The 22,102-nt window shown below is 48.4% G+C and overlaps 1 long non-coding RNA gene across 1 annotated transcript in view; it reads left to right on the top strand.

The window, feature by feature from the left end:
* Nucleotides 1–22,102, top strand: part of LOC115842433 (uncharacterized) — a 138,352-nt gene that overhangs the window by 58,964 nt on the left and 57,286 nt on the right. The window lies entirely within an intron of this gene.

Raw genomic sequence — 22,102 nt, 5'->3', positions numbered from 1 at the left:
TTTTTTTATGTTCTTTTTCCATTATGGTTTCTCACAGGATATTGAATATAGTTCCCTGTGCTATACAGTAGGACCTTCCTGTTTACCCATTCTGTCAAGTTATTTTTTAAATGGTGATAGGACTGGGCCCTGGGCCCCTTCATGGAAACATTTTTTCCTCCCTCCAATGGTTATAACTGGTGCAAAACTAGCTACAGAATGCCACCGTCCCCTTGCAATCTTTAACCTTCTCTATGTGTGGAGCTGCAGAGAACCATTTCAAACCATACTTGCCACAGGGGAGAGAAGACTGAATAGTCTGTCCAACTAAGACCTCCCAGGCGGCCAGCCTGGCCATCTCCAGCAGCTGAAGTGGGATTCAAGGTAGCAGGATTGACACCATGCCGTGAGTGGACCTCTCTGGGATGTCTGTCCTGCCAACTGTGAATTCTTCTGGTCACACCATCCTCTGGCCCATCTTTTGTATCTTATGTGCATAGGATCCGATGAGAGGTTTTCAGATGCTTTACTGAAAGCAAGACACACTTTCTGGGGCATTCCCCTAATCGACTGTTCTGGTGAAGCTCGTCAAAACAGGAAATGAGGTTAGCATGGAATGACTTTCTCTTAGAGAACTCGTGTTGCCTCTGTAGAGACCACCACTTTCTTCCCAAACGCTTGTGAGCTTTGTCTCACACCTCTTCTGGGCTTGCCCGGAAATCGGAGTGAGTCTCTCTTCTGTAGTTTTTAGAACCCATTCTTTTAGGAAGTGGTGGGGATATTTGCTCGTCCCCAGTCTTCCAGACCCTCTCCTTTTCGCTCCAGTATCTCTAAGATGTTTGCAAGTTACTCTGAAGTTAAATCTGCATGTATTTCAATCACAGCACAAACATGGTTGAGCTAAGGGTTCCATGTACTTGTCCGGATGGACATGGTCACACACGGGCTCCCCACCTGGGATTCAGGTGGCTTCCCCCTCATGCTGGTGGGTCCACGTGCTCCCTTTTCATCAGAGATGCCAGTAAGAGAAAATGAATCCGGTAGAGATGAAAACTTCGTGGGGTGAAGCCACGTTCCTCCCCTGCTCCCCACGTGAGCATCTGGCTCAGAAATACACTGTGATTGAAACAGCGGGGCCCGGCTTCGCTCCTGTGAACCCCCACATTGGGTTCTGACTCCGTTATCAAAAGCCATGGGGGTTTCATCGTTTTAGGCGAGCTGCAGCGTGCTTATGGAGGCTGAGGCTTTCTGATAGATGGCTCTGCTTGAAATTTCTAGATTGACGTATCTTTTTGTTAAGACTGGAGTACTTTTGAGTCACATTTGCTTTGATTCGGTGGCAGGGAGTCTACCTGGGGAACGTCTAGCCTTGACTCACAGGCGCCTGGGGAGCACCGATGTCTCCAGATGTGAGACTTGGATTCCCTTGTGAAGGTCTGCCTATGCGTGATGCTCTCACTTCTGTAACCCCGGGTCTGTCTCTCTTTTCCCATGATTTACCTAGATCTCAGAAGCCATCTGAGTCCCCATGGCTGGGAATGGGGCACAGCCCCTCCACACCCCATCCTTCAGCTGGGAGTCCCGGCCTCAATCTTCCCAGGTCTCCAGGTACTGCGTTTTCAGTAATGACTGGCTCAGTAGATGGATTGATAGAGGTGCACCTTGAGAATCATCCCAGCTCTTTGGTGATTCACAACATTACTTCCAGTCCTCATAACCGGCCGCAGAGGTGGGATTATTATCCTTTCATTTCAGCTAAGAAAACCGAGTTTCCCTTTGTTTCAAAGCACAAAACTAGGAATGTGATGGTTCATCTTGGTTGAAATCCAGAGCAGTCTGACCTCGCTCATCTCTCTCACGGCGCCTCTCTGTATTACATTTTATAAATATGTACAACAAGCAAATGCCGTTTTTTTCCTTACGAAGGACTGTGCGTGGTAAGTACCAGTCGGAAGGAAGATCCTAGAGAATCATGGAAAATGGGGCGGTTGGAAATCCAATGATCCGTGTGAGGTCCTCGTCCCCTTCTTGCTGCGGCAGCCAGCAAGAGGGTGGCAGCCCGCGAGCATCTTCTGGGGTAACTCAGTGACCATGGTGGCCCTGCCTCTTGCCAGCCTTGGGTGAGGATCCTCAGTCACAAAAGGTTCAGGATGTGGACACACCTGTTCTCTGAAAAGTGCCTAATTCTCAAAGTGTGGTGGGAGGGTGGGTGAAACAGGCAGAAGCCCCACCCTGGCCCCTTGGCACCAGTATCTGCTTTTCAACAAGATCCCAGGGGACCGGAGAGCACAGCTGTTTGCTCTGCTCTCTGGGCCCCTTGAGGTCAGAGCTCTGTGGTCACACCTTTCACCTCCAAAGCCCAACATATGCCTGCCTGACGTAGGTGCTGAAGAAAGGCTGGTAAAGTGAATTTGGTCTTTATTCTTCTGAGGAGCTCGTGGGGTGGGTGAGGAAATCAGTTAGACAGAGGCTCCTGGGGCCCCAGGCAGGCCCCCAGCCCTCAGCTAACGGCAGGGCCATTCAAGAATCAATGAGATGGAGAAGGGGTCCAGGATAAGGAACCATGAAACGAGTGCCGCCAGTGGAAGTGGTCCTCGCTGCCATTTGAGAAGGAAAAGCAAAAAATGAGAGAAATCTATCATCCAAAACTACTAGTGTCCTGTCTCCAGCTCCTACCGGTTCTGATTCCATTATTTTTTTCATCTTTGGAACCTCTAGAGGCAGCACAACACGACAGTCCCTTTAGGGGAGGAAACCATTTACCGTATTTGCCCAGGACGATCCCATCCATGCCAGTTAGACATCAATTAGTGCCTGTTAATTCCTTTCCGCTCTGCTTTTCACTCTCAAACATGTCCTGGTTCGGACAATAAGATAGTGGGCGCTCTATCTTTAGGTCACCTTATATCTGCTTTTGAATTTTCCCAAGAAGTTGCTTTATAAACACTAATTCGTGCACACAACGGTCACCCCTTCCAGAAGGAAAGGGGTTTGGCAGAGTATCCACGGTTTTGGCAGGGCTGCCCTAGAATTAGCAGAGTCGAAAACGGGGGAGTGAGAATGAGTGCGTGCATGTACACCTGTGTGTGGGTGTGGGGTGTGTGGTCATGTGAGTATTGTGGGGTGCACGTGTGGTATGTGTGGGTGGTGTGTGTGTCTGTGGTGCGAGTGTGTGCGTGTTCATACGCGCTTGTGTGTGTGGTGTGTGTGATGTGGTGTGGTGTGTGGGTACACGTGAGCTGGGTGCCCGTGGCACGTGCGTGTGGAGCGGGTGTGTGAGGTGGGTGTGGTGCGTGGATGGGCGGGTATGGGCACCGCTGTGTGTGCTCTGTGTGGTGTGTACGTGTGCACGTGCGTAAGCCTGGACGTGGGGATGGCACGTGTGTGGCTCACGTGTGTGCGCTCAGTGTGTGTGTGTGGCCTGTGTGCTTCGTGCGTGGCTGAGTGTGGGTGTCTGTGGGGCGTGAGCACCCGTGCTCCTGCGTGTGTGGCGGGTGTCTTTGCAGGGCGCACAGGTGGAGTGGGCGTGGAGGCCTGGGTGTGTGTCTGTGATGTGTTTGTGCCTTTGACTATCTGTGATCTGTGTGTGCATGTGCGTGTTGCGGTGTGTGTGTGTGTCCACGGTATGTGCAGGTGGCCGGTGGGTGTGTCTGTGTGTGGAAATGGGTAGGTGTGGGGGGTGATTTTGAGCCCTTGGGGGTCGTTGGCAGTCTCCCTTCAGACCCACCTGACACCGCGGAAAGGGAGGCCTCTTCCCACCCCCACCCCCACCCCCACCCCAGCACTTTGGGGAAGCCACTCTGAGAGGTGACGTGGATGGAAGGTATGGGGACACCTTCCGGGCCTGGTGAGCCCAGGCCCTGAGCCACCTGCACCCGGAGCCCTCGAGGGTGGGCCCGGGCCATGTTGTTCACGCCCAGCTGGCGACTGGCACACAGTAGGGCCTCAAGAAGGATGTGCTCAGGGCAGAATCACTCTGGAAGCCACTTCCCTCTGCCCTGCTCACTGACTTGGGGCACTCGAGGAGTGCTCCTTACTCCACATTTCATGTCCAGTGTCCGTGCGTGAGGAGAGATAACCTTCTCGCTTCAGCTCGGCGTCCCCAGCTGGCACCCCGATACTGCATCCTCCTGGACCGACTGCAGAGGCCTCCAAGCGCAGCCAGGCGGGGCCCTTCTCTTGGTCAAGGCCAGGTTTCCACAGTGATCAGCACAGTGGCTAGATGCTGACCACGGGCGAGGACGGCTGCCCTGGCCCATGGCCGGCATGTTCCCCTGCCCAGCCCTCACCTGCTGTCCCCTCTGGAAGTGCATTGCTCACGTTCGCTGAGGGCCACCTGACTTTCCCTGACCTGTCTCTCCCCGAGGCAAGAATGACCCCGGAAAGTACTTCTGAAGGCATGGTCAGTGCCGGGGCCCTTCCTCTAGAGTTGGAGAAATGGAGATGCCGTAAATGCCAGAACTCGATCCGTCGGGCCCCAGGTCTGGTCTGCAGGGTCTCTGGTCTGCATGTTTGATCTCTTGGAATCTCGGTTTCCAAAATCATCAACTAGGGAGGATAACGCTTCCCACGCTGCCCTAGGAGGGTATTTGCAACGATGTATGAAAGCACTTAGCCTAACGCCAGGCGCAGGGTACAGAGTCAATAAATGGTGACCATCATCCTATTATTTTAACGCATAAAAATTGAGGTTTAAAAAATAATAAATGTATCAGGAAGTGCTAGAAATATATCATCAGCAAAAATACTCAGATGGGGTCCTAATGACCTAAGATGTAAAATCATAGCAAAAGGAAGAAAAGATCTAGAAAGCAAAGGAAGCAGAGACAGCAGTCTCAGGAAAAGAAAAAAAAAAGGGGGTAGAGAGAGAGCGAGCCAGAGCAGTGCAGGGCCAGCCAGCCAGAGCACGGTTTCCTCTGCCGTGACAGTGTGACAAGGGCCCGATCCTGCATCTGCAGAGCCAGACATGGTAGAGGGACATCGATTTGCTTTAATGTAAATATTTTGATGTCTTTCTTTTTCCTGAACTTTTAACCTTGCTGGTAAACAGGGTTCATACAGTAAATGAATTGTTTTTCTGAGAACTGCCTTTTGAGGAAATAGGAAGAAAAAAAGGATTTTTATTAGCTAATTGTCAGTCTTGAGCATGATTAAAAGCTTCATTTTTCTGCTTCTTAACTCTGCCTTCAGGAGACGCTTGGCCACCGAAAATTGATGGAAAACACTTTAAAATGTATAAACACACCAATTCAAAAAATAGCAAACCTCACACAATAAAGGGAGAAAAGTCATTCTGCAGAAGGTTTCTGAGACAAGAAAAACAACCAATCCAAACTCCAGTTTGTTGTTTATAATTAGAAACTCCCCGAACTTCATTTCCCTGGAGATTCAGGCCCTGGCTCACCGTCTTGGTCCATTTCCAGCCCTTGTAACTTCTGAGATGTTAATGGAAGTCAAGAGGGCATCTGAAGTCCTGGCAGCAAAGGCTAAAGCCTTAATATACACATGTAATAGCCTTTCTTTCTCCAGGCAGGTGGCTCACAGCCATCACTGTTTACTAACACTGTCCCCGTGGGTGGATTGTGCAAGAGTATTTTGTGATAAAGGAGAACCAGGACAGGGAACTAACCAGAACAAGGAAGATCTAGGTTGTAGCATGAGCTTTTCACTTGAAACTGTCATTTAACCTCTACCCTGTAATTTTCTTAACTGTTAAGTGAAGATAGGACCTTTGGGCTGTGAAGCCTCAGGGAGATGTGGTCAAAACACCAGATCTGTAACTTGCTTTGAAATAGTTGGAAGAAAAGAGAAACTCTCTCCATATCAAGTTGTGTTGGAGTTGTGTCAGCCTCGTAGTGGATGATGGCAAGTCCTTGAATGTTCCTAAGACCCGACAGCAACCCCAGCCTCCGAAAACTCTTCCTCTCCTGACTTTTATACCTCCAACTGTTGTGTCTCTCAGGTGAAGGCTGGCAGAGCCTACCTTTCAAGTCATGCTCCCATTGGAAGGGAAGCCAAGGAAACTGATGATGTTTCAAGTCTCCTAAGATATAGGGCAGGGTTGAAAGGACTTCTAAGAGAGTTTCTTGCTGCCCTCTTAGAAGAAGGAGGAAGAAGCAGAGGAGAAGGGGGCAGAGAAAATGAAACAAAGTGCCAAAACCTTAAAAATTTATTTATGTATGTATGTGTTTGTTTATTTTTATTGCCGTCTAGTTGATGTACAATATTATATGAATTTCAGGTGTACACATAGTGATTCACAGTTTTTAAAGGTTATATTACATTTATAGTTATTGTAAAATACTGGCTACATTCCCCGTGTTGTACAATATATCCTTGTAGCTTATTTATTTTATACATAGTAGTTTGTACCTCTTAATCCCCTACCCCTATCTTACCACTTTCCCCTTCCCTCTCCCCACTGGCAACCACTAGTTTTGTTCTCTATATCTGTGAGTCTGTTTCTTTTTTGTTATAGTCACCAGTTCGTTGTATTTTTTAGATTCCAAAAATAAGTGATATCATACAGTATTTGTCTTTCTCTGTCTGACTAATTTCACTAAGCATAATACCCTCTAGGTCCATACATGTTATTGTAAATGGCTGAGTAGTATTCCATTGTGTGTATATATATATATATATATATATATATATATATATATATATATATAAACACTTCTTTATCCATTCATCTCTTGATGGACACTTAGGTTGTTTCCATATCTTGGCTATTGAAAATAGTGCTGCTATGAATGTTGGGGCCCATGTGCCTTTCTGAATTATTGTTTTTGGATTTGTCAGGCATATACCTAGGAGTGGAATTGCTGGGTCATATGGCAGTTCTATTTTTAGTTTTTTAAGAAACTCCATGCTGTTTTCTGCAGTGGCTGCACCAATTTATATTCCCACCAATTTTAAAGATGCGATTGAAGCAAACCACAAAATGTATTGAGAGAGGCAGCTCGTGGGAAGTCAATTCCCAAGGCTCTGGGTTCCCATCGTTCTCCCCTCCTTTCTTTCAGAATAAATTATAGAATGGGCTAAAATCCAGGTTGTGTGTATGATATTTTTATCTGATGGATGACCTCATACTCCTAATCAGTGCTTATCTGTGTTGTAAAGCACCCCTTTCCTGTTCTCCAGGCGCCTCACTTCTGTAAATGTTATGAACATACACACATATGAGTCTACTCTGCAGAAAAGCCTAAGGAGGTCTTTGGTCCCCCGCAACTCATCTGAAGGTTTAGTTCTGGAAGGCCTAAGCTTGCATTACCGGCAAACTGTTCCACACACTGCAATAGCTCTGTAAATCACCACTCTCCCAAATCAAACAAGGGAAGACGTCAGTAAATACTACAGAATGGAAACTTCTCCTTCATTTTCTGACCTTTCTAGTTGACAAGGGTATCAGTCAGTGCAACGTTTGCTGGGACTGGTGAGTCTGAATATTCACTTGTAAGGCTTTACTTGTAAATAAAATATTTTTGAGAAATTCAGTTGCCTGCAGTTCATACTTTTTTTCCTGTTTATTCATTTCAAACTATTTTTCTTTAAAACATTTTATTTATTAAATTATAGTTGATTTACTATAGTTGATGTGCTGATTTCAGATGCACAGCCTCAGATTCTTTTCCATCATAGGTTATTACAAGATACTGAATATAATTCCATGTGCTATCCAGCAAGTCCTTGTTTATGTATTTTATACATACTGGAGTGTATTAATCTATTCATCTATCTATTAATCCCATACTCCTAATTTATTCCTCCCCCTCCCCTTTCCCCTTTGGTAACCATAAGTTTGTTTTCTATGTCTGTGAGTCTGTTTTGGTTTTGTAAATCTGTTGATTTGCATTGTTGATTTGCATTGCAAATGCAATATTTGCATTTGCAATATTGAAATTGGAAAAATTGTGTGCTGTTTTAGGATGCACTTGTAATCTTGAAAAAGTCATTTAGTTGTGGTGGTGCTTGCTGTCCCTGCTCTGGTTGGGTGGTTGATTCTAGTATCTACAGGGCTCTTCCTCCCCGGGTTCCTAGTAATGACTAGGCTGCTGGCTGTCCAGCCAGATGATGAAATAGGAGTTTTAAAGGCAAAGACTGCATGGGTAGTATTACTAAATATAGCTCCTGCGTATGTGCACGTGTGTGTTTCTATCTCGAAAGTGCTTTGCAAAGTTACATAAATACTTGTATGGAAGTTGTGGTGTGTCCCGAGAAAAGTATATTTGAAAGTATTCCTTCCACCAGTAAATAAATCTTCCCCAACAATTCATCCTCCCCACTGCTAGTCACGTTTGAATCTCCTTCAGCTCTCCTCTCCCGAAACCCTGTTAGGAAAAGGGCTCCCCGAAGGTGGCAAATACTCCCTGTTTCTTATATTGAGTTCAAACAGGAAAATTCTAGTGTTTACTGGAAAAAAAAAAAAGAAAAAACAGTGCCTACTTTATATCTGTTGCATCACACTGGCTTAAATGACAAAACAAACAAACACAAGTACTGGAAAGCTGGGCCTCTCTTAAAGAAAAGGTTGTGAAATTACAGGGTTCAAATTAGGCAAAACGTTCAAATCCTCTAAGAGTAACATGTTGGGGTGTCACTTAGATCCCCCCCTCCCAGTGCCTGTAAAAATAGATTTTTAGCTTGATTTATGGCAGTGTTTGTACGATCTCCTCTGATTCCTCCTTAAATTCAAGGAGAAATACATCTTTCCATCAAATTGAGACATGAAAATAATGTTTATTGAAAAGCTTTGAGCATATTTGTTTTAAAAAAAGCACTTCCGTACACTCCTCCATGGCCCATTCCTCCCCATTTTAAGATGGAGAAATGAAGACTCAGAGTGGGCAAACGAATTGCCCCAAACGACCCCGTGAGGAAGCGGCAAGGCTGGTACTCGGAGTGGGTTTATTTAACCAAACTGTTTAAAATGTGAACTTAGTTTGTGAAACAACCTCACGTGGTTGGTATTATTGTCCCCAGTTTATCACCCATCACCAGGCCCAAGGCGAAGTCATACAACTAAAGAGCAGCAGGACCAGAGCAGGGGAGACAAACGCTCCTGAGCGCTGTAGGGTTTGTGCATTTCCTCTCCTCCGGGTCCAAGTGCAGGATGGACGCGAGTAAGGAACCTACTTCCAGAAAGGGGCTCCCCTCTGAGAGTCGATGCCTTTCCGTCACTCTGTAGGTCCAGAAGGCTTGTTCTGTCTAGACTGACACAGAAACACGCGACTCTCCTTATTTCTGTGTCTCATCACAGAAAGGAGGTAGGAAAACTTGGGAAACGGGAGACCTCCCTTTTCTGGAGTCACCAGCAATCAGCTCCAAGAACCTGAGAACAAACCCTCGGCAGGGAGCGTGGAGGCCTCTGTCGGGGATTCTCCAAGTCTCCGGCACGGTGGCACGGCGGCCAGATGCTCCTGATTCATCGGGCCTGTGTGGATAGCACCCGATAGGGCATCTCGGGCAAAGCAATGCGGTCCTTCGGTCCCGCGATAAACCCTCGTCCCGCTGACCGCTCCTTCAGCTTAGCGCTGAACAGTCGGTGAAGGTCAGATACAGGATCTGTTCTTCCCGCCCATGAAGACATTTTAAAAAAGGCTCTGCGCACTCACCCCCAAGTCAGGACCTTGATCACTGTGGACTGACAATGTACTGTGAGGAGAGGGAGGGAAAATCCTTTCCCTGAACGTTCCCGTCCATCGTTGAGTAAACATCATAAATCTATGGCAGGAACAGGCTGCCTGGACTCCAGTTAGCTCCTGCTACAATTGTAGCTTCCAGGCTTGATGCCCTAAACGTGAATAACGTCATAGCCCAGCACAGGTCTGATTAAGGAGGTGACTTTGCCAACCTCAGGGTCAGGGAGGGGCTCCCCGCTCCCTTCCTTCATTCCCTGTGGCTTAGTAACCACTTCAGCAAATCTCCCCATTAAATATACAACGCAAGTGAGTGCAATAGAAACTAAAGGATGCGGCGGGTAAACACCAGCGTCTCTCCTGGAAGACCTTGCTGGGTGACAGAGAGCATCCCTGCTCCGTTTGCCCTCCGGAATCCTAAATGTCCCCCATCGCGAATGCCAGGATAAAAGTGGCTCACACCTTGCTTCTGCCCACTGGGCTTCAGTCTGTGGGTGACACTTCCAGGACCATCTGCTTCCCAGGCGGTCACGTGGTCTATCCATGGAGTAGCTGGATGTTCCCTAGGTACGTGTGACGTGATTGATGCCCACACACGGCATCTGAGAACGGGGCTGAGGGTCACACCCAGGAGGTGACTCGAATTATTAGCACCTCACATCCAATCAGGAGAGAGCGGGGCTTTTTGTCTTGCCCAGATGGTACCAGCCCCTCAAATACGATTATGGGTCCCTTGAGTAATTCCTGGATGGAAGCCATATTTGTTGAGCTCTTAATGCATGTTGGGCACACTTAATAAGAAATGCTGAGTCTTCTGCGAGGTGGCAGAGGGTCTCTGCACATGTGACCTTATTCACTGTCCATAACAATCCCGTCCAGGTGATGAATTATCTCCGTGTTTTTCACCTGAGATCAAGCTGAGGCTTATTATGGGGTGACAGTAATGGAGCTGGAATTTGAGCCCCACTCTGACTCCAGATTCAACATTGTTAAGCAGTAAAACTTTCCTCCCTCCCCATCCCTGTTTCTATTCTCATCCTCCTAACACACACACACACCCTTGTGTGGGCCAGTAATACCAACAACTTACCACAGCACAACTGCATTGGGCCAAATTATAGGGATTTAGAGTCTAAATTTTCCATGATATTGAGGCTTTATAGAGTCAATATTTCAGGTCAGTTTGTATTTATTTATTTATTTATGGCTGCGCTGGGTCTTCGTTGCTGTGCGCGGGCTTTCTCTAGCTGCGGCGAGCGGGGGCTACTCTTCGTTGTGGTGTGCGGGCTTCTCATTGTCGTGGCTTCTCTTGTTGTGGAGCACGGGCTCTAGGGGCACGGGCTTCGGTAGTCATGGCACGTGGGCTCAGTAGTTGTGGCTTGCGGGCTCTAGAGCACAGGCTCAGTAGTTGTGGCACACGGGCTTCATTGCTCTGCGGCATGTGAGAATTTTCCAGACCAGGGCTCGAACCCCTGTCCCCTGCATTGGCAGGCGGATTCTTAACCACTGAGCCACCGGGGAAGCCCTTCAGGTAAGTTTTGATTTTCTCTTAAACCAGGGTTCAGCAAAATTTTTCTCTAAAGGCCAAATAGTAAAGGTTTTAGGCTTTGTGAGTCTCTGTCATGACGATTCAACTCTACCATTGTAGCACAAAAACAGTAAGAGGCAATATGGAAAGGAATGGGAGTGGCTGTGTTTCAATAAAACTTTATTTACCACGACAGGCAGTGGGCCAGATTTGGAAAAGAATGGGAGTGGCTGTGTTTCAATAAAACTTTATTTACCAAGACAGGCAGTGGGCCAGATTTGGCCCCGGGGCCACAGGTTGAGACCCTATAGTTTGAAACTCAAGCCATCATTAAAACACCCTAGGGTTTTAGACACTGGGTCTGTCTAACCTATCAGAAGCAAGGCTGGGAGCCAGGGCCCTTGCAGTAAGGGGCAGAAGTTGACAACTGTTTAAGAAGCACTGCGGCCAACATTGCTACTATCCCCAGATAGCCAGACCAGCAGGTCTCAACATGTGTTCCACAGACAGATAGCAGCAAGCATTTTGCCAGAAAAGAGTTCTTTGAACTAGTAAGTTCTGCAAACATTGTGCTAGAGAATTAAACTGTTTCCATTACTGCAAGACTTCTCAGGGCCTTTACTGTGCTAATAATCCTATTAATCTCCAGGAAGGGAAAGCAGTTCTAGTCTCCCCTTCTGGCCTGACCTCGTGCACTGTCCTTTGTGTGTAGAGCATGATGTCTGCACTGCGGGAAGAGTGTTCTAGACCCAGGTCCTAAAGTTTTTCATACTGTCTTACTTTTCTACCTCTGGTCCCACCTGTTCCCACTTGAGGGTACCCACCTCAGTTGCTACCACGCACACAATAGCCCACTTCATCCTCAGAGCAACACTGCGGTCTGGTCAGGGACTTTGGACACTGTGTCTCCCATGACCCAGTGTGGATGAGCTCAGAGTGGAGGGTGTGAGAAGGACAGGGTTGGCGTGGAGGCTGGTACCTCTCTTTCCCCTGTTTCTACAACCTGCTGCTTGAAGGTCTGGTATTTATGATCTGCTAGAATGTTCTAGAACCTCAAGAGTCTCCTGTGCTCCTGGTTTGAGAGACTAGGCGGAAAATCTCCATAAGAACACAGACTCAGAGCTTCATGAAGCCTGACACAGGAACAGTTGGCTTTAGTCAGGAAATGTAGGGACTCTAATGGGAGCACGGTTACCGGACATTTATGCCCGGAAGGTTATCATCTCCTGAGACCTCGGTGAGAAGGCAGGACTTGAGGTCGGGAGTCGCTGCTGTTGTGGAGAAACCATCCAGGGAGGGTAGTTTGGGGCAAGACTCTTAGCTCTGAGGAGCTTTCGGTGCACCATCTCTACAATAGAAATGCTGATGCCTGCAAGCCTGGGCTGGGATGGGAGCATGGGGGCTGGTGGGGAGGTGTGTGAGAGAGCTTTGCAATGAAGGCTGAGTGATTGTTTGGAGGAAGCGTCTGGGAGCAATTCAGACCTTTCTGGGTCCTTCTGAGGAGCTAGGCATTGTGGCGAAGCTTGGGATTTGACTCACAGGACAAGCTTCTTTAAGCACATGCTTTAGCCGCCGGCTTTGAGCCCACTCTTGAAAACTAAGCAGTAAATAATGAGAGGCCTAAGAAGCTCCGTCCAGTCGGAAAAGACCTCCAGCATATGGAACGCAGCGGCTGATGGGGGGAGGGCCTCTGCCCCTCCACGGGGCAGTGGCCAAGGGGTTCCTGAGCCTTATTTATCATGTGTAGTATTTTACGAGGAGGCTGTGAATTATTTCTGTAATTGAAAGTTGGTTTTTAAAAAAGACAAAGGGAATCAGGAAAAAAGATATGACTTTAGGCGCACACTCATTTCCATCTCAAAACGATGGGCGAGTCCTGTGAAAATGTCCTTAGATTTGTTGATCTGCTGTTATCACCCCGTTTTGTTTTTCTCTCTCTCTCTCTCTTTTTTCCATTTGTGTGGCCACCTGACTTTCCTAGTGGTGATTACTAAGAAAAGTCCTAAACTGAATCAAAACAACAATGACAAAAGCAAAAACAAAGCCCCAAGTCACCCGCAGCCCAACTCAGACCCTTTTGGCCAGTGTGGGTTTTCCACAGGCCGTCTTTGTGTTTCAAATGCACCTGTTTCCTTTTTTCTTTCTTATTTCCCCGAGAACCACTGAGAAGCCCTCCCTCTTTCCCAGGGGCCCAAGAGGACCTCCCTGTGGTGGGACCCACACGGGCCTTGGGGCCATGCATTTCTGGCAGAGCTGGGGAGCCCCATCCTGCTTCCCCCCACCTCCCCACCCCAGGATGAAGGGCCTTCCCAGGTGAGGCTCGCCCTCCACCCAGGCAAGTGCCTGCTCCTAAGGCCAGGTTTCAGGGAAAGCCTTCTGGGGCTCTCTCCCTCATCCTCGGTCTTTCAGAGGAGACTTTTTTTCTTTTTTTGGCCACACCGCGGCAGCTTGCGGAGCCTTAGTTCCTCCGACAGGGATGGAACCCGTGCCCCCTGCAGCGGAAGCGTGGAGTCCTAACCACTGGACCGCCAGGGAATTCCCTCAGATGAGACATTTTATGGGCAAAGGGACCCCCTTCTTATGAGGAATCAGTCCACAGGGAGACACTACCCCTATCAGTGTGGCCCTTGTATCTCCTGCCTAGAAAGTACAGTCCCCTGTTTCCTCCTGGGTTGTGAGAAATGGGTTCTAATCCTTCCATTTCCATAGTCTCACCTCCCCGGCATCTCCATTTTACAAATGAGAGCTTCCAGGCCTCTCTCTGACCCAGGCAGGCAAGGTGAACGTGGCCTCCCCTCACCACAGTGAGCCCGGAGAAAGAGCGCGCAGGTTATGAGCCAGACAGGCGTGAGTTCAAATCCCAGCCCTGACCCTGACTAGCTGTGTGATCCAAGGCCACTCACCCAACCTCTCTGAGCCTCAGTTTCCTCATTTCTAAAATGGGGACAAGACTAAACCCTGCCCCATGGGGTTGTTGCAGGGGAGAAGTGACGCAGTGCCTGTGCAGGGCCCGGCGCTCGTGCCCAGAGGAGGGGTTTCCGAGCGGGGCCTGACAGCTCACCAGGAAAGGCTGCGGCCCGTCCATCCCGGGGAGGCCGTGTCAGATCAGGGGGAAGCTCAGCAAGCCACTTGAAAGGGACCTTGACTCATTTTGTGGTAACTGAATGTGCCGTTCAGGAAGTGCTTCGCGAGAGCGAACTGGGCTCCAGCCACCCCCTCGTACCCCTGCCCTCTGCTCCGAACCTTCGGTGGGAGGATGCTGCTCCCAGCAGCGTTCCCGGCCTGAGCTGGTGCGCATGCGCGTGGACCGCAGGGCCCGCGCATGCGCACTGCCAGCCCACTGAAGGCTCGCAGGGGTGGGGTCCGTGGCTGGAGGACAGCCCGCCCGACCACTTGGGTCCACCCCTGAGGCCAGGCGCTCCGCTTTCTGAGCCTCTTGTAACTGGCGCTCCCACGTGTCAGCCCAGCGCCCAGCACTTGACATTTAATAGTCACAAGCAGCTCCCCTGGAAAGTACTAAACTTCTCACCATTTAAGGATGGGGAAACTGAGGCACGCAGAGGTTATGAAATGCGCAGGCACGTGGAGGATGACGTGTCTGGAGCTGGGATTTGAACCCGGGGAGCTGGACTGCAGGGGCTGCCTCTTAACCTAGCCGCTGGCGTCGAGAGCCTGGCACACGGTAGGTCTCAGTGGGTCCTAATAGGAGTGGAGATGGGGCCACTGCACGTGATGTTGTGAGTATGGCGGGAAAGAGGGTGTAGGGTGACCTCAACCCCTGCAGGGTTTCCTGGTGGGTGGGGAAGGGGCTGTGAATGTGGAGGAACCTCAGGGCATGTGGCAGGGTCCCCTCTGGCTCCTGGTGGGCTGCCCCCCAAGCCTCTGGTATCAGCTGCCCTGGGAGTTGGCATGGTCATGCCCACTGCACCCTCTTAGACCCTCCAGAACCCCGGGTTTCCCACTGAACACCCCAAGGACACCGGCAGCAGGTGCCCAAGTAGCAGGTACTGAGGCCATCGGAGAACCATGGGGTGACCTGCTGGGAGGCTGGTGCCACTGGGGACCAGAGACTGGATGAGGTGGGGAACCTCTGAGAGGAAGAGGCTGCCTGGCCGTTAGCCCTGATCTGTCCACCCCCATCTGCCATCCCCAGGCTGGCCACGTGGGGTTTCCAGGGAGAAGGAAGTGGGGGAGTGAAGTGACGTGGGAAGGTGGGTGGCACAGAATTGCAGAGCTGGCCCCCAGGCCCCGAGAAGAGCAGATCCTCCTCTGTCCCCTGCCTCAGAGGCCTTGGGGAGCAAGAACTTTGTACATTGAGCTGCACCCCTGCTGGGAAGTCAGGGCCTGTCCTAGTTCCTCATTCAAGGCACACACGCTTATCCCCAAGGCAGTTAAAAACCCCGAGTTGCCCAACTTGGTCCAGGGAAGCCTGGCCCATCATCCCACACCCCCTTACAGCCCGAGCCCTGGCTGCTAGGCCTGGTCTGTCTGGCCTCCAAGGCCAGACAGTGACCTGCATCCTGGAGTCCACGTGTCGAAGAGGAAGCTGCCATTCTGACGGCCCAGAAACATCTGTTCCCCATTCGTCATTGTCGAGCTCTGATGTCTTTGGGGGCTAAGTCTGAAGGACAGTTTTTACTGTTGTAACCAAAAAAGCAAAAGCAAACAAACAATTACAGGCCTCCTTTATTTCAGAACTTTTGTGTGTGTCAGTAGAAAGCCATTCCAGTAAACAGGAGTTTGACCCAATTACCCTTCCCCGTGATGAGTCGCTGGGGCGTCTCCTCCCTCCGCTCCCCTGCTTCACACCCCACTGTGCTGAGAAGTGTTGAGATAAATACATTTGGACTGAGGCGGGAACAAAAAGAGCAGAAAATGCTTCATCTTCACCTGGGCTTGTCTGTGCATCTTCAGAGGATACCTGTGACGGGGCCCGTGTGTCTGGTGCTCCGGGATCAAAATGCCTTGAGTAACAGCGGCGGCTCTCAGAGCAGCACCACTGTTTACCTTTCTAGCCTGTAGCTCAGCTCCTCCTCCGATCTGGGTGTTTCCAACATGCGCTTGTTCATACAATGGATGCGCTAGTTCAGACTCACGGGAACTGTGGCGGCACCCAGATCAGCCCTGAGAGCTCTTACGACCTTCCCACCCCGGGCCCTGGCAAGCGCGCGTGTCGCCAGATTCAGAACAGCCATAAGATGCCCTTTCTGCCGGAGGCTGAGGGCAGGTGAGCCGTCCTTCTGGAGCTAATGAAGGACCGCCGCTTGTCCCAGGGCTCAACTGAGCCCCGGAGGACTCTCCCACTTAGGGAGAGGTTCTGGGTTGGGACACGAGGACGATGCTCCCCAGCAGGAGGCAGGGTCTGTGTTCTTGGGATGTGACAAGTGAGCCCCTTGGCCCCTCTCTACCTTCCTGCTTGTCATGCAGAGTGTTTTGGTTTCCTGTGGCCGCTGTAATACCCTTGGTGGCGTAAAACAACACAAGTGTATTCGCTGACAGGTCTGGACGCCAGATGCCCCAGGTCAGTCTCACTGGGGTCAAGGCAAAGTATCGTTCTGTTTTGGAGGCTTTAGAGGAGATTCCGCTTCCTTGACTGTTCCAGCTTCTAGAGGCTGCCTGCACCCCTGAGTAAGTACTGATACTTGAAGAAGCCTAGTTACAAAGATGCAACCAGACCCTGTCAGGAGAGCTGCAGTATGTTCGGGGCTACCCGTCTCTGTTGCATCCGGTTTCCTCTGGGGCAGGGCCCCTCCCTTCCATTGTAATATCTTGGGGAGGGGGGAATGACTGCAAAAGCCACACCAGAGCGAGAGGTACCAGTTCTTCCCCCACTCTTTTGGTGCAGCCGGTGGGGGACACATCACCACACTCCGTCATTGGGATGCTGTTTTCTGAGACTTGGGCACTTACCTTGTTCAGCTCAGCAGTGCCCCCCTGACCACATTAGTCCTGCTTTGTGCCTGTTTTTGCCATTCTCTTCTCCTCCCCGCGCATTCCCAAACCCAGCGACCCAGCCTTCCCCGTGATTCAGGGAACTGCCGTGTTCTTAGCACACAGGCCCTTTGTGATGGAGTTCAAAGATGAAAATTCTGTTGCTTGCACTCAGGACCTGTGATACAAGGATTGTCTGTCTACTGTGTTGAATAAACGGAGGACTTGAGAATTCACTTTAGTGCCGTCTTACAAATGGCTTGAGGCGTCTAGGAAACCAGGTCCCGGCATCAAGGCCCTGGCTGCGGTTAAGGAGGGGTGTGCCGGGGGTGCTTTGCGGGGGAGGGGCAGCGCTAGAGGATGGAGTTGGTTTTACTGATCTCTGCCCCTGCATATCTATTGTACAACAACAGGCTCTTCGATCACATACAATGGCATCATTATCGCCAGAGCTGCGATGGGGTTCAGAATATGCTACTCCAAGATAGGGCACCTGGACATATCGGGTATTTTAAGCTGAAGGGACTTGAGAAAATACAGCTGGAAGCTTACCCTGACCTCTACCCCACTTGCCCTTCTTCCCTGAAACAGGTCATAAAACCCTCATGTGAGAGGTGCCCTCCCTTTACCTGGAGGAAAAGAGCATCCTTATCTCTAAAGACAAAGAGACGCCAAGAAGAACCCTAACAAACAGACCTTGTTAAGATCCCCCCAGTTTAATACACTCATACTCCTTCACCTGTCATATTGCTCCATGCCTGGACGCTCCTCATTAAACCCAGCACAAAACACTCAGGTCTAACTGTCACTTCAGGTCTTCATTTCCTTATGAAGACTTCCAGATCACCTAAAACTTCTGTTAAATAAATGCTTTTCTCCTGTTCATCTTTGTCAGTTTAGTTTTCAGACCCCAGGACCCCACAATGATCAAGGAAAGACTTTTTCCTCTCCTTCAGCTGTATATTTTTTCATTAAACTCCCACTTACCCGGCTATGTGCAGGACACAGAGGAGGCAGAAGCGGGCGTGAGGGTTAGTAACGGCAGGCCAGAGCCTTAGTGAGTGCTGGCCGCATTTTTGTTTAGTTTCATCTCTGAAGCACCTCCGTGTGCAATGCATATTTGTTGAATGAATGAATGAATGAATGAAGGTTGCAGTCCAAACCAGCCTTCTTGCTGGTGGACCGACGTGCCCATCTAAAGCTGCAGGCACGCTTCAGCAGCAAACCCCCAAACCCAGCTGAAGAGCAGTGAACGTTGCTCATTTCCTTTTTGTTTTGTGTATATGTGTTACTCCTCCAGGACTCCCACGGACCAGAAACAAAATCAAAACTCGAATCCCCAACTCGGGCTTTTACTTGAAGGTAAGAGGGCTCAGAAAAGGGCAGTGAATATTGATGCTGTACAGTTTTCAAGCATTTTGGAATGACATAGATCTAAAGAAAACAACAAGAAGTAAATATTCTTTATCATAAGAATGGATAGCCGTGAAATTTACAGGTAACTTACAGTTGTTAAAAACTCTTTCTAAACTATGGGTCTTCTTGGCAACTAACCTGGTGTCCTTGGGCTGGAGGTACCAAGAAAAGCCAAGAGAGACTGATTGTAGCTGAGATCCAAGGAGTCATGGGATGGGGTGGATGCTATCAAACAGAACTCAAAGTCAGGAGAACTGGCTGAAACAGGCAGGATGTAGGTGGAGACACCCACATCAAGAAGCCTTTTGAACAGAGGCTCTAAGTCAGGAGGCAGCTGCCCTGTGGAGAGGGACAGCCTCTGACCAGCAACTCCTGACCTGCTGGCAGGGTAACTGAGAAATTTCCTGAGATACTGGGCTTTCGCTGCTAAAACGGGGACAGTCTCAGGCCAGCTGGGATGGTGGGTCACTCAAGTTCCCAACTGTCTCTAGCATCCTCTAGCGATGAAAGAGCCTCAGTCCCCGGGGCCACCAAGATGCCCTTGTTGTCCACTGGTTACGCTTGGGGTGGGGTGAGGATAGGGGGAAGGATCACCCTACCATCCCCTCCTGGAGCAGAAGAAGGGCTTTTCTAGGAGTTTGGACTCTGGAGTGGAAGGTGAATGCTTAAAAACCTTTAGGATTTCATGGGAATAATAAGGTTTTCTATTTAACAATAAATTTTAATATTCAAACAAATGCAGACATGTTTCTCAGAGTTGGGACTGAGTCGGTGTAGAAAATATCCTTTCTCAGGGAAGGACTCGGGGTATGGGATTAGCAGATTTAAACTATTATATATAGGATGGATAAACAACAAGGTCCTACTGTAGAGCACAGGAAACTATATTCAATATCCTAGGATAAACTGTAATGGAAAAGAATATCTAAAAATGTCTATATGTGGGCTTCCCTGGTGGCGCAGTGGTTGGGAGTCCGCCTGCCGATGCAGGGGACGCAGGTTCGTGCCCCGGTCTGGGAGGATCCCACGTGCCGCGGAGTGGCCGGGCCCGTGAGCCATGGCCGCTGAGCCTGTGCGTCCGGAGCCTGTGCCCCGCAACGGGAGAGGCCACAACAGTGAGAGGCCCGCGTACCGCAAAAAAAAAAAAAAAAAAAGTCTATATGTGTGTAACTGAGTCACTTTGCTTTACACCAGAGATGGGCACAACGTAAATCAACTATTCTTCAATTTAAAAAAATAATTTAAAAAAAAAAAGAAAATATCCTTTCTGTAGAGGTGAAACTGCACTGGAGTTCATTTGAATTTCAAAGGGAGTGCAGCTTACTTTGAGCCAACACAGCTCAATGAATCCTACTGTGGCATGTCTTATTACCAGGCGTCCACCTTAGTGCAGAGGGTCTCTGGAATCTAGATTTGGAGTCGTGAGGTCTCTGGCCACTGTTTCCCCTTCTCTCTTCCCAGAGGCTGCTTCTCTCAGGGCCCATCTCTCATATTTTGATCCTCTAGAAATGCACAAATAACTCAAGTGCATGTCAGAAGTGCAAAAAACTTTAACTTTCATCTTTTTTTTGGTTAATATCTAAGCTCATCTTGCGCTCAAAGCCCCTTTCCTATTGGTAGCAACAAAATTTTTCATTTAACTAACTGAAGAGTCCTCAGTTTCTACTGCTTTAAAACTTAGACTCAGTGAGATCTAAGTTTCTGATGTCACCCAAGGTTTCTTTCCCCCTTTTCCTTTTCCAAGACACAGTCCAGGCGCCAGAAGCGGACCTGTGTGCCCTGTCACATTCAGAAAGGAGGGTCTGGCCTCCCAAGGAAGCAGAGTTCCTCCCTCCTGGCCTTTGGTCATCAGCCTCTGACCTCACCGTGTCCCCCACCTTGGCATCTGTGTCTGGCGTTACTTGTGGGCTGTTCTCACCATGGGCACAGCGCTAAGGGCTGCTGTGACCTGTGTCTGTCCTCAGATTGGCTGGGAAGTCATCAGTGGCAGGATTATACCACAATTTGTTTATCTAGTCACCTGTTGATGGTAGTTTGGGCTATTTCCAATTTTGGAGTCCTGTGAACGAAGCTGTGAAGAATATGTGCAAGTCGTTTTGTGGACAAATGTTTTTTATTTTTTTTCACTGGGGAAAATACCTAGGAGAACTACCTAGGTCATACTGTAAGTGTATGTTGAATTTATAAGTAAAAGCGATTGTGTGTTCCCACCAGCAAAGTACGAGAGTTCCAGTTGTTCTGCGTCTTTGCCAACATTTGCAAGGGTCAGTCTTTATAAAATTTTAAGCATTCTAGCGCATGAGAAATGATATCTCATTGTGGTTTTAATTTGTATTTGTCTAATTACTAATTATGTTGAGCACCTTTGCATGTGCTTATTGGTCATCTGCAAAGTGTCTATGCTTGTTCTTTGCCTGTTTTTAATACTGGATTGTGTATCTTTCATTATGGATTTATAGCAATTCTTTATTCTGGATACAAGTACTTTGCCAGTTAAATATATCGTGAATATTTTCTCTCAGTCTGTGGCTTGTCTCTTTTTAAAGAGAAGAATTTGATGGGGACCAATGTATCATAAAAAAATTCGATTAGGGCTTTGCACGTCCTAAGAAATCTCTGTCTGCCCCAAGATTGCCAAGATCTTCTGTTTTCTTCCACAGGTTTCGTAGCTTTGGGATTTTACTCTTAAGTTTATAATGGATAAACCTAAATACATGCTGATTAATTTTTATTTGGAGATTTTCTAGATACTCTGTTGGTGATTTCTAATTCCCGTGTGGTCAGAAATACATGCTGTATGATATCGTATGGATCACAGGCAAAAACAATTACTGGTTATCTCTAAAAGAAATTACAGAAGGACAAAAAGGTAGTCTTTTATTTTGCTCACATGTTTACCATTTTTGGTAGCTTCTTCCCCTGTTGAAGACCCAGGTTTCCTTCTGATGTCATTTCTCTTCAACCTGAATAACTTCCTTTCACATTTCCTGACGAAGAACTCTCTCAGCTTCATTTAATTAAAAATGTCTAGGACCTGAATTTTTTGAAAGATTTATTTAACTGGATGTAGAACTTTAGCATTAATCATTTCATTATCTTATCGTCCCATGATCTCTGGCTTCATTGCTTCTGACAAAAAGTCAAATGTGATTCATCTTTGTATCTGTGTCATTTTCTTCTCTGGCTGCTCCAAACTTTTTATTTTTCAGCAGTTTAACTGTGGTATGCCTTTCTGTGGTGTGTGTGTGTGTATCTTCCTTGGAGTTTATTGAGATTCTTGGGATATACAGGTTAATGTTTTCCATCAGATTTAGGACGTTTTCAACCATATTCTTTTAAATACTTTTCCTGCCCATTTTCCCTCTCTTCCCCTCTGAGATTCCAATTACACGTTTATTATAATGCTTGGTGTTGTACCAAATGTCACTGAAGCTCTGTCGTTTTTAAAAATCTGCTTTGCTCTGTGTTTTTAAGATTGGCTAATTTGTATTGGCCCGTCTTGTAGGTCACTTACCCTTTTTTCTGTTGCCTCCAAGATGTTAGAGTTATCCACTGAATTTTTCACTTCTGAGTCTTGTCAGTTCTGGAACTTCCATTTGGTTCTTTTTAA

Source organism: Globicephala melas, chromosome 12 (assembly GCF_963455315.2).
Source record: "Globicephala melas chromosome 12, mGloMel1.2, whole genome shotgun sequence".
Lineage (NCBI taxonomy): Eukaryota > Metazoa > Chordata > Mammalia > Artiodactyla > Delphinidae > Globicephala > Globicephala melas.
This window is presented reverse-complemented; position numbering and strand designations above follow the sequence as displayed.